Below are 10694 nucleotides of genomic sequence, written 5' to 3'. Positions count from 1 at the left end.
ATATAGCAAGAAACATACAAGTCTTTTTGGATTTAGTTTTAAATGTATTTGGATAAACGGCATCAAAAAGTTAATGGAGTGATGATGCATTAGCATCACAACATAATACTCCAAAATGTATAATGTGTATGAGCTGAATACGAGAATGTAAGGGAACAACACAATGGGAGGGAAGAAGATTATGTCAATATTAGATGAGGTCAACAAGTCACTCAACCTAGCGGTTTATTTTAGACGTATTCACAAATGTACATAGATGTTCAAAGTACCAAAATACGATTGTAGTTGACATGACAACATAATAGCTTTGCATACCTAAGTGAAAAGATGTGCAAGTGCTACAAGAAATCAACATCTCATTCATAATTAATTTAATAAACTTCATATATTTATTGGTAAACAATATTTATCTTATGTTAGAGAGCATTTATTTTGAGTTATAATTTTATTATTGGGAGCATGAGATAGTTGATTTTTATACCAAAAAAATACATTTGACATCACACATTTTGTATTTCAAGGCTCAAGGAATTATTTACCCTGTATTGGTAAATATTTCCCTTAAGATATACTTTTACCCTAGAAAACGTGAGACAAAATTGTGATTTGTGAACTTAACATTGTGCATATACTTCTAATTAGAACATCAATTTGGAATTACATAGCATATTATAATTGTCTATGTGTTTGACAATTTAGATTTTATTATATTTTTTACTTACAAAATGGAGAAACCCTCATTTCAAATTCTCATGAAATTTTTTGGAAGAGAAATAAGCACATGTACTTCTGATTGTCACTTTTATTTCGACTACATATAGAAGAAATATAACGTTCTAATATTAAAGAAAATATAATTAGCCTACAACATATCTTATTAAAATTACAATGATACACACTTGTTAAGTATATGCTCATTTTTTATATAAAAATATTTTTATATATGGAATATTTAACATTCTTGCTTAGTACACAAAAAACTCCTCCTATGTAGTTAATTGCAATCACTATATACAAAAGATACATTCTTTCTAATTTCCAATATAGGAAACACTTAATTTATCATATTAAATTACATATTTCCTAGAAAAAACCATATTTCCTATATAGAAAATAGAAAAATCATTTGAGTCTCCATATAGGATGTCACATTTCCTAGATAGCATTAACTGATCTATATAGGAAATATAATTTGCTATGAAAAAAAAACGTCATTTCCTAGATAGAAAACATAGAATCCACTTGATTCTCCATATTACAAGTCAAATTTCCTAGATAGCATTGGTTGTCTATATAGGAAAAAGAATTTCCTAAATTAAGAGGAGAAAATCCATCTTTCTACCTAGGAAATATGCTCAACTTTCCTAGTTCAACACCAAATTCCTATATAAACATTAGTCAAAAGTTCCTTGTGCACCTAGCGAAAATAGAATAACTCTTTAGGTTCAAAGAATCCCAATGTGTTTTTCAAAGACAAGGTTGGAAAAATGACTTAATTGAGCTTCCCAATCATTACTACTTTCTTTGCCTTGGAAGAACAAAACACTTGGTTTCTCCAATAAACAAACCCCATTGTGTTGGAAGTAATAGATGCATTTACAATAGTCCTAAATTTCATCATGTGTATATGGGACATGCACACAATGAAGGTCATGGAAACATTGGGCATAAACAAACAAATTTTCACTATTAGTTGAGTTATTGCATGACAAAGAACAACCGACATAAACATAAACGATGATCCTTAAAGTAAATTCCATAATCGAAAGATTACAATCCCCTTGCATGCTTGTATACAATTTATGTGCAAGGATTGATCGCAAATTGTGAAAAATTAACAATCACACTCAATTTCCCTCAAAAGCTATTTGAAATAGAGAAGATAAAGAGTTCATCAAGCGATCTCAATCGAAGTTCACTCCTAACTAATCATACCTGATGGCAATCTTTTCAAAAATCTCTCATAAAAAGATTATGAATCCTTCAATGAAGAACTCACTTAACTTTAGAGGGAATTTGTCATGTGCAACCGAATCAAGGGGAGTGGAATAGAGGCAATGGTTAGTGAGCAAAGAGCAACGTGGTCATCGATGTAATCAAGATATAGGATTGGAAGGGGTTGATGGACCTCTTGCTATGACAAATCATTGCTTATGTATATAGATTGTAGTCTTATTTAAAACTTATCTATCGATAATTTATCTATCGATAATAAGCAATCCAATGATAGCCAATCTCTAGCGACAAGCACCCTTAGCAAGCAAGCTTTGCGAGTGATCCCTAATTTAGCTTAGCATGGCGTTCTACCTAAGCAACGTTATTTAAAAGTTACATGCATCCGAACCTCCACTCTAGCACTCCCTCTAAGAAGGCACTAGAGCTAGGTGGTGGTTTCAAGTCTCCGGACTTTGCCTTGGCCCAAGTACTCTAGTAAAGAGTACAAGGCAATAAAACAAACCTTTTACACCCAAATCTTTAAAGAGTCAGTCAAGATTCGACTACCATGGGAGTCTAAGGTCTTATCATTAGAGGGCTTCAGTTTTGAGGCCATTGCCACATAATCGTGGCTTTGGAATGGCAAGGAGAGGAGTTGCTTTGCATAGAGTCACACCATTCACTTCTCTCATGTCCAGCTCTAGGGCACTCATTCCAACGGGAAGCTCCCAATCGAAGCTATGAACAAGATTTGACAGAGTCAACGCTACCATCGACAACCCCAGTGCCATGCCTGGACAGCTTCGCCTCCCCGACCCAAAAGGAAGCAGCTCGAAATGCTGCCCTCTCACATCCATATTCTTGTCTTCGAACCTCTCGGGCCAGAATTGTTGTGGGTTCTCCCAGACTTTAGGATCTCTGCCTATTGCCCATACATTTACAAACAGTCTGGTGTGCTTTGGCAACGTATACCCGGCCACTGTGCATGCTTCCATTGATGCATGAGGAATCAAAAAGGGGGCCGGGGGGTGCAGACGGAACGTTTCCTTGATCACAGAGCTCAAGTAGGGAAGATTGTGGGTGTTCGATTCTTCTAGCATGCCTCCCGAGCGTCCCTGAGCAACGGTGTCCAGTTCGTCTTGAAGTTTCTGCAGACATCGTGGATTCCTGAGCAGCTCTGCCATCGCCCATTCCAGTGTGTTCGATGATGTGTCTATGCCAGCGGCCAGCAGATCCTGCAAATGTATAATATTATCTCGATAGTACCACCGCTCTGCGCACTGCTACAATTCTTCATCGTGAAAGACGTCCAACTATTTCTATCGAAAGCAGCAACATGAAAGAGAGTAGAGATCTTACAGGTATTAAGCCTTTGACAGTGGTCTTGTCAGGTACTTTGCCACTACCCATTATGGAAGTGGACAAAAGCACATCAAGAAAATCCCTAGGGGCCTCCGTGGAGTTCCTGTCTCTTTCCTGTTGCCTCTTAGTCAAAACGTCCTCCAGAAGCACATCAAACAGGCAGTGAAGTTCATCCATAGCGCGCTTGACTTTAACGTCTAACCATCCAAGGTAAGGAATGAAGTCTCCTATCACTGGGGTTGCAAACAAGGCAGACATCCGGTGAATGAGATGCTTGACCGAAGAGCCGCCTTGCCCTGATCTGCTGTCGGATATTCGATCTGAGAACACCATCCGACCGACCACATCCGACATCAAAGCACCTAAACATTCACCCAAGTTGATGGGTAGCTTCCCTCCCTGCGACTGCTCCCGGATACGTCGTAACTTACGCCGGAGCTCCTCCGTTCTGATGTCCTGAAGCTTCAGAAGCCTTTTGGAAGAGAATAACTCAAGAGTACACAAGCTCCGTAAATTCCTCCACCGAGCTCCATACGACGCAAAAATGAGACTGTTCTCCCATCCGTAAGCTCCCCGTTTGATGAGCTCTAGTGAGGGGCGATCTGCAAAAGCTTTGTCATGGGTGAGCAGGAATTCTTTGGCCATGGTTGGGCTGGAGACGACGACGGCAGGCATGTAACCGAGGCGAAGGAAGAGGAGGGGGCCATAAATGTTGGAGAAGCGGGCGAGGGTAAGGTGTGAGAAATCGGCGAGGAGGTGGAGGTGGCCGATGATGGGCAAAGCAGGAGGGCCAGGTGGTAGTTTGGAGGAGGCGGAGAAGATCATGGAGGTGGTGATAATTAGCAGGAGGGAGAGGAGGAAGAGGAAGAGGAGGAGGAGGAGCCATGGCGAGGAAGACCAAAGCGGCCATAGCCATGACTCCATGGCGAGTGGGTCGTAGGAAGGATCTAGCTTTCACATTTGCAGAGAAGACAGTGGGTTCTCAAACATTTAAAAAACACCTTGGAGGCTCTACGTAGTCTACTGTCACCCTACAACATATCATAGTCTTGTCACAAAACCAAACTTTCTTAGCTGTCATAGTGCAAGTTTTTTCCCTGCCTCTATAGGGTACGGCTTAGTAATCTTTCCCCTCTAAAGCGAAAATAAGATGGGGATCCCACTAAGGCCTTGCCTTTGGAATGCCAGTATAACTGTAAGTGTAAAGTAGCTTGATTCAGTGATGTGAGAAGGGTACAGCTTAGTAATCTTTCCACTCTAAAGCGAAAAAAACGTGGGGATCCCGGTAAGGCCTTGCCTTTGGAATGCCAATATAACTGTAAGTGTAAAGTAGCTTGATAAAAAGGGGGGGCATTGAGAAATGTGGTTCCATAGAGTACTTCAGTGATGTGAGAAGATTGATATGGACAGAAATTATGTGATTGGTAGAGTAGATTGCATCAATAGGGTAATGACATATGTACTGATTGGTAGAGTAGATTGAGTAATGACATATGTATTGGGAAAAGATAATTTTACATTTAAGAACACAGCCTCTAATGGAATGGTAAAGATGATGTTGAATTTAAGAAAGCACCCTTTAATGGAATGGTATCGCTTGTCTTTCACCTTCTATCTTTCACGTTGTTTCCTTTTGAGCCTCCCTAGGATTTTTATCTAGGTAGATGAGTGAAAGAGAGAGAAAAGAGGTGAAAGAGGTGTGTATGCGTGTGTGTGATGGATAGACCATTAAATAAAAGTAGGAACGTGGCTATTTTGGCAAGAGTGGTGTCATATAAGAGGCAAAGAGTGTCTCCATCTGTAGAGAGAAATACCCAACAAAAGAAAAAAGCATTAAGGATATCCACAAGAGGATAAAAACTTGATCCTAACAACACATTAGGAGCACATTAGAAAGCATTAAGCAATCACTAAACCAAGACTTAAACTGGTCAAATTGACCACATGAACTGAAAGAAGTGGAATGGACTTGATTAGCAAACAAGGTGGGGATCCCACAAGGGCCTTGCATAATGGAGGACTAGTGTCATGGACGAAGCTGGATTGTGTGATGTCCTAGTAGATGTAGTGTATGCTATGGAATGGTTCGTCAAGTAAGCATAGGACTCTTTCGAAGAGAACGTTTCTAGAGGGCATGTTGCTCCACACATGGCCTAAGTGTGACCTGTAAATGGTGGTTGGCTTTTGAAAGTGCATTTTGAGGTCAAACATCCACATCATTGTTTCTAGATTGGTTGATTCCGGTGAATTTTTTCCCATGTATATGTGAACGTCGCCTACTAGGTTATGAACATATTGTATCTTAGAGATGGTGGCCTATATATATTAAAAATGGATAGCCTTTGTTCATTTATAGTTGTTTTGATGGTTGTGATTTTCACCCCTTGTTCTACGTACATAATGACACTATTTACTGCAAGTCTTTTTTTCAGTAGCATGCATTTCCCAAAGTGTGTGTAATCTTCAACCACATCAAGGGCCCTACCACAATGTATGGGCAGGGGTTTCGTGTTCTTGTTTCTTGTAGGCATATGACATCGGAATCCATTACTTGTGTTGTTTGGTTAATGTTGCAAATGTACTTTGGGAGTGATCTTGTGTTCAAGGATGTAACTAGCAATTTGTAGCTTCCCTTTCTTTTTAAAAGCAATTGGGCCAATGTTGTCCAAGATTTTTCAGTGAACTTGTTCATTTCATTCTTCACACCATTCTCAACTTGGAAAAATTTATCATTTTGAACTGGTTTCAACAAGTATAAATTTTCAATTTCCTTGACACGTGTATGCCAAGCCATGTTCACATACTCCTTTTGGGAAAATGCAAGCCTTTGTAACATTAGCCCTTGTGCTCGATGTATTGTTCTTGTTGTTGCTGGTTGAATATGGAATTGTTCTCGAGTAGAATGCCTGTTTTTTATGGCCTTATCTTCACTTGTTTTGAAATTCCACATGGGGGTGTCCATTCTAGTTTAATATATTCTTTATCAGTATCATTGATGTTATCTATTTGAGCTTGTATCTAATCTCTTTTAAAGAAATAGTATCCAAACTATGTCCTTCCCCATGTAGGTTGACGTTATCATGAAAATTCCATCAATACCATTGACCATTCCATCTTGTGGTTGAAATTCCCTAAAATATAACTCCACTAGCATACCTTCTTTTATTTTAATTTTGGTATGTAGGCCACATGTGTTTTTCGAATCATCTAGCATTTTCCCCTTGTTGTATGTTGTTTGAGAGAAGTGATCTATTGCTATGAGCACATGTTTTCATCCCGTGCAAAGTTGCATGCATTTTCTAAAGGACTTGAGGGCGTCGATGAATCTACTCTTGCTTTGATGCATGGTTGACTTCAATTCGTAGCATTTCAGCTTTGTGTGCCAATATGTATTGGCAAGACACTCCAATTCATTATCATGCATGTTGAAAACCCAAGAGTCTTTGATTGGTTTTGCTTGGTAGAAATCTCCACATGTAATGAAGGATTACCAAAAAATGAGCAATAAAAAATAATAAAATATTTATAAATACTCCATTTGAGTAGCAAAAAATAATAACTTATTCAAAAGTCCATATGTTTCCTCAATGCTAGAAGGTTAAATATGCATGTAACTTTAAAGTCAGTAACACTAATTTCACATCACCCATGAGGCAGTTTGTATGTTTAATTTCCAAGTCATTGTTTGTATCAAAGACAAACCCTACTGCAATCAAGTTCTCTCTTTCCACTAGAGTAATTGAGATCATCAATGCAACCTTCCACACAAGGGTCTTTCCAAGGACTCCTTGCATGGATTAGTCTAGATTCCATACATATGTAAATGCTTAGCTTTTTTAACTCTGTTCACTCTTGGAACAAAACCCATGTTTCTTTGTTACTGCAAAAATATCCTTTCCTAATGATTTACTCTTACCTCCGACTAATCTTACCAATGCAACAAATTGACCACAATTTCAAATTTTGGTGCATTAAAGTTTACTAGATGGTACACAAAGACATGATAATCATCTAAAGTACGCCTTGCCATTTGATTTGATAAGTAACATGACCCCGTTTAGACTTGTAAATCAAAAGATACAGGGATGTGAAAATGTCATCTTTTGGGCCAAAACAATGCGCTCCCTATTTTGGCCCAAAAGAGGGCATTTTTACATCCCTATATTTTTGCAAGATGTCAACATTTGATTGTTTTGGCCTAAAAGATGAGTTTTTAACATCCTTGCACCTTTTGATTGTCAAATATAAATGGCATAATGTTACATATCAAATCAAATGACAAGGCATGATTTAGATGCCTTTTTTCACAACTGCTAAAAAAATTATGTGTATTAGAATATGAATTTTATGAAATTCTGTCCAATTTCTTGTACCAAATTTAAAGCAAGGTTTTCCATAATAGGGAGCGAGAAGACACTGTCTATTTTGGGGGAAAAAAACCAAATTTTAACATCCTCTACCTTTTAATTGCACTCTGGGGATCACTCTTCATAAACCCATAAAGCATGTGCAAGCAAGCATGTGTTGAAAATTACCCCTTTTCTTGCATCTTTACATTTTCTCATATAAATGGTTAAACCCTTGTATGTGTTTACAATTTCAATCTTAAAATTGTGATACTCCTTCATAAATCTACATATAAAAATTACATTATGTCCCCCCACTAAAACATAGCCCTCAATGCACTAAAGTGCTATGTTAAATGTTTTTGAGTGACCCCCCAGGGTAATAGTCAAACCCAAATGGGGTCATGTTACAATAGTCCTTAATTTTAGACTACTCAATTCCTTAATTGCCAAACCCTTTTGAATACTTTCTACTTCAACCAATTATTTTATAGAAAACTTAGATTCTTTCTTTGCTTGCTTGATTTTCCAACCACTTCAACTAATTGTCGCTCGCTTTTTTGGGCTTGCTCGCTTTTTCTCATTACAAAAATTTTGGACTCAAAAAGAGACCCTTTGGAGAATTACTAAAATATTAGAGGCTTGGATAAGGGAATACGGTATCCACGAAGGAGATTATGCCATGTGGACTTCTCTGTAACAAAGGCTCCCCAAATCTAGGAAAATTTTCAAGTTTTTTTCAAAATACCCTTTAAAAACATCATTGGTGCTTCACAATAAAAAATTATCTTTGGCAGGCCTGCACTGACCATGTCAGGCCTCCTTGTTTTCCTCCCATGACAAACTGTCCCCTAGCTAGAACTATGCTCATGTTTTCCATTTGGTTCAACCATTTGGCCCAAACTTTGACTTCCTAACCAGCTTTCTCCCTGTTCTCTCTCTTCCAAAACGTTTTAAATATTCATTCCCACCACTTTCTAGCAGCTGGTTTCAAAATATCTTCTTTCCACTCTTGATTAGTCATTCTCTCTCCTCTTTGCTCACGTTTTTCTTCCACATTCAAAAATCTCTCAGAGAAACTTCTGCCAAGCTCTGTTCATCCCTCTTCTCTTCCATTCATTCTCTACTTATTTCACTCTCTCTTAGAAACCAAAGTTGCAACCTAAATCTGCTTGGAAGGAGTGAGAAAAATAGGTGTTCTCTCATTTTCAGTTCTTTCCTCACCTTTTTGAGTATAGAGAGTCAACTCTTGAAGTTGCAACCTAAATCTACTTGGAAGGAGTGAGAAAAACGGGTGTTCTATCATTTTTGGCTCTTTCTCTACCTTTTTGGAGTATATATAGTCAACTCCAGAAGAAGGAACACATACTTTCTAGATAATGAAGTGGTTTCACCTTGAAAGTTTTGTGTGTATTAAGTAGATACGTTTTTGTATCACACTTTATCTATATGTTTGTTGCAAGACATAGGGAAGAGGGAGAGATTGAGATAGATGATATTTAAAACTACAAAATGATTTTTGACATATTTTTCTTCACTGGTATAGGAGGGATAGTTAGAGGAAGGGAAAGAGAGAGAGAGAGAGAGAGAGAGAGAGATTATTTCAACTCCTATGTTTTTTTCTATTTGAGGGAATGAGTGAGGGAGAGAGACATAAAATAGTCATTTGTTTCTTCATTAGTATAGGAGGGATAGATAGAGGAAGGGAGAGAGAGAGAGAGAGAGAGAGAGAGAGAGAGATTATATTTGAAATTCCTATGTTATTTTATCTGTTTGAGGGGATGAGTGAGGGAGAGAGATAGAAAATACTCGTTTGTTTCTTTGCTAGTATAGGAGGGGTAGATAGAGGGAGGGAAAAGAGAGAGAGAGAGAGAGATTATATTTCGAACTGTTATGTTTTCTTCCGTTGAGGGGATGATTGAGGAAGAGAGACAGAGATTGTATTTCAAACTACTAGGTTTTAAAAGTATTTGAGAAAGAAGGAAGAAAAAGAGATCCTAATCAAAGAGTTTTGGGAGGGAGAGAGAGAGTGATATGATATTGATAATGTTTTCTTTGTTTGTGGAGAAACAGAGCAGAAAGAGAGCATATCGTAAACTAAGTATTTCAATATAATTTGATGTTTATTTGTGTGAGGGGTACCTTGGAAGACTGAGTAAGAGAGAGAGAAGCATTTTATGTTTTTTTAAATAATATTTTATTTGTTTTTATGAGAGGTTTAGTTAAACGAGAGAGGGAAGGAGAGAGAGAGAGAGAGAGAGAGAGAGACTTGCAAAGAAAGAGAAAGAGAGGGATAGAGAAAGAGAGAATAGAAGACATAAATTTGGAGGGTCTATGGAAGTAGAAAGAGCTAATTTTAATCATATGGTATAGGGGTAGAAACTATGGAAGTAGAAAATGATAGATATAGAAGTAGTTTACAATTTGTTGTATTGAAGAATGTTAAGGATGAGCATGGGGAATGGATTCCTCAGCTCTACACAAAATATTTTTGGATCACAATGCAACCCACTAATCATGGGTGATACAAAGTGGGTCTGAAGGATGCAATGGACATCTCCAAAAATTGGAAAGGAAGGATCTTAAATTTTGAAATTTCTCCTGCCAGTAACACAATGACACAGGTATATATTCAGCATGTCTTTACCCATGCAAACATATACGTGCATCCGAATGCAAGACTTCCATATCGTAGGCCCAATTGTAAGTTTTTCAAAGTGTACTAATACTTGATTTGCTTTTTAGAGTATTTGCATTTATTTGGGGACTTTGACACAAGTGTCTTATGCCTTGTATTTGTTTTACAGACTTATATCCATCTACTTACAAAGAGTGGGAGCCTGTAGCATGCATAATTGGGGTGTTGCATGTCCTCCATGTTGAGATCAGGAGTCTTCAGTATGAAGGTCGCACACCATCAGAATAAAAAAAGGACGGGATCTTCTTATATGACTCAATGTTCATTGTGCCAAATGAAGAAGGATAGTATGGTAGATTAGAATCTCTTCCCTTGCCCTCTTTTGATAGTCCAGAATGGCCACTTCCAAGCAT

At 37.8% G+C, this 10694-nt stretch overlaps 1 pseudogene across 1 annotated transcript; it reads right to left on the bottom strand.

Annotated features, from left to right (window-relative positions):
• Positions 1 to 2455: 2455 nt before the first annotated feature.
• LOC147905361 (cytochrome P450 71AU50 pseudogene) lies at positions 2456 to 4221 on the bottom strand (annotated as a pseudogene). Its single transcript, XR_015541508.1, has 2 exons — positions 3295 to 4221; positions 2456 to 3170 (listed from the first exon to the last, which is right to left on the bottom strand). The product of XR_015541508.1 is annotated as a cytochrome P450 71AU50 pseudogene (transcript).
• Between the last annotated feature and the right edge of the window lie 6473 nt (positions 4222 to 10694).

The sequence above is a fragment of the Dipteris shenzhenensis genome, chromosome 1 (assembly GCF_047967505.1).
Source record: "Dipteris shenzhenensis isolate YYH24624 ecotype China chromosome 1, Dip_SZ_1.0, whole genome shotgun sequence".
Lineage (NCBI taxonomy): Eukaryota > Viridiplantae > Streptophyta > Polypodiopsida > Gleicheniales > Dipteridaceae > Dipteris > Dipteris shenzhenensis.
Note: the sequence above shows the minus strand (reverse complement) of the source record. Positions and strands in the feature narration are given on the sequence as shown.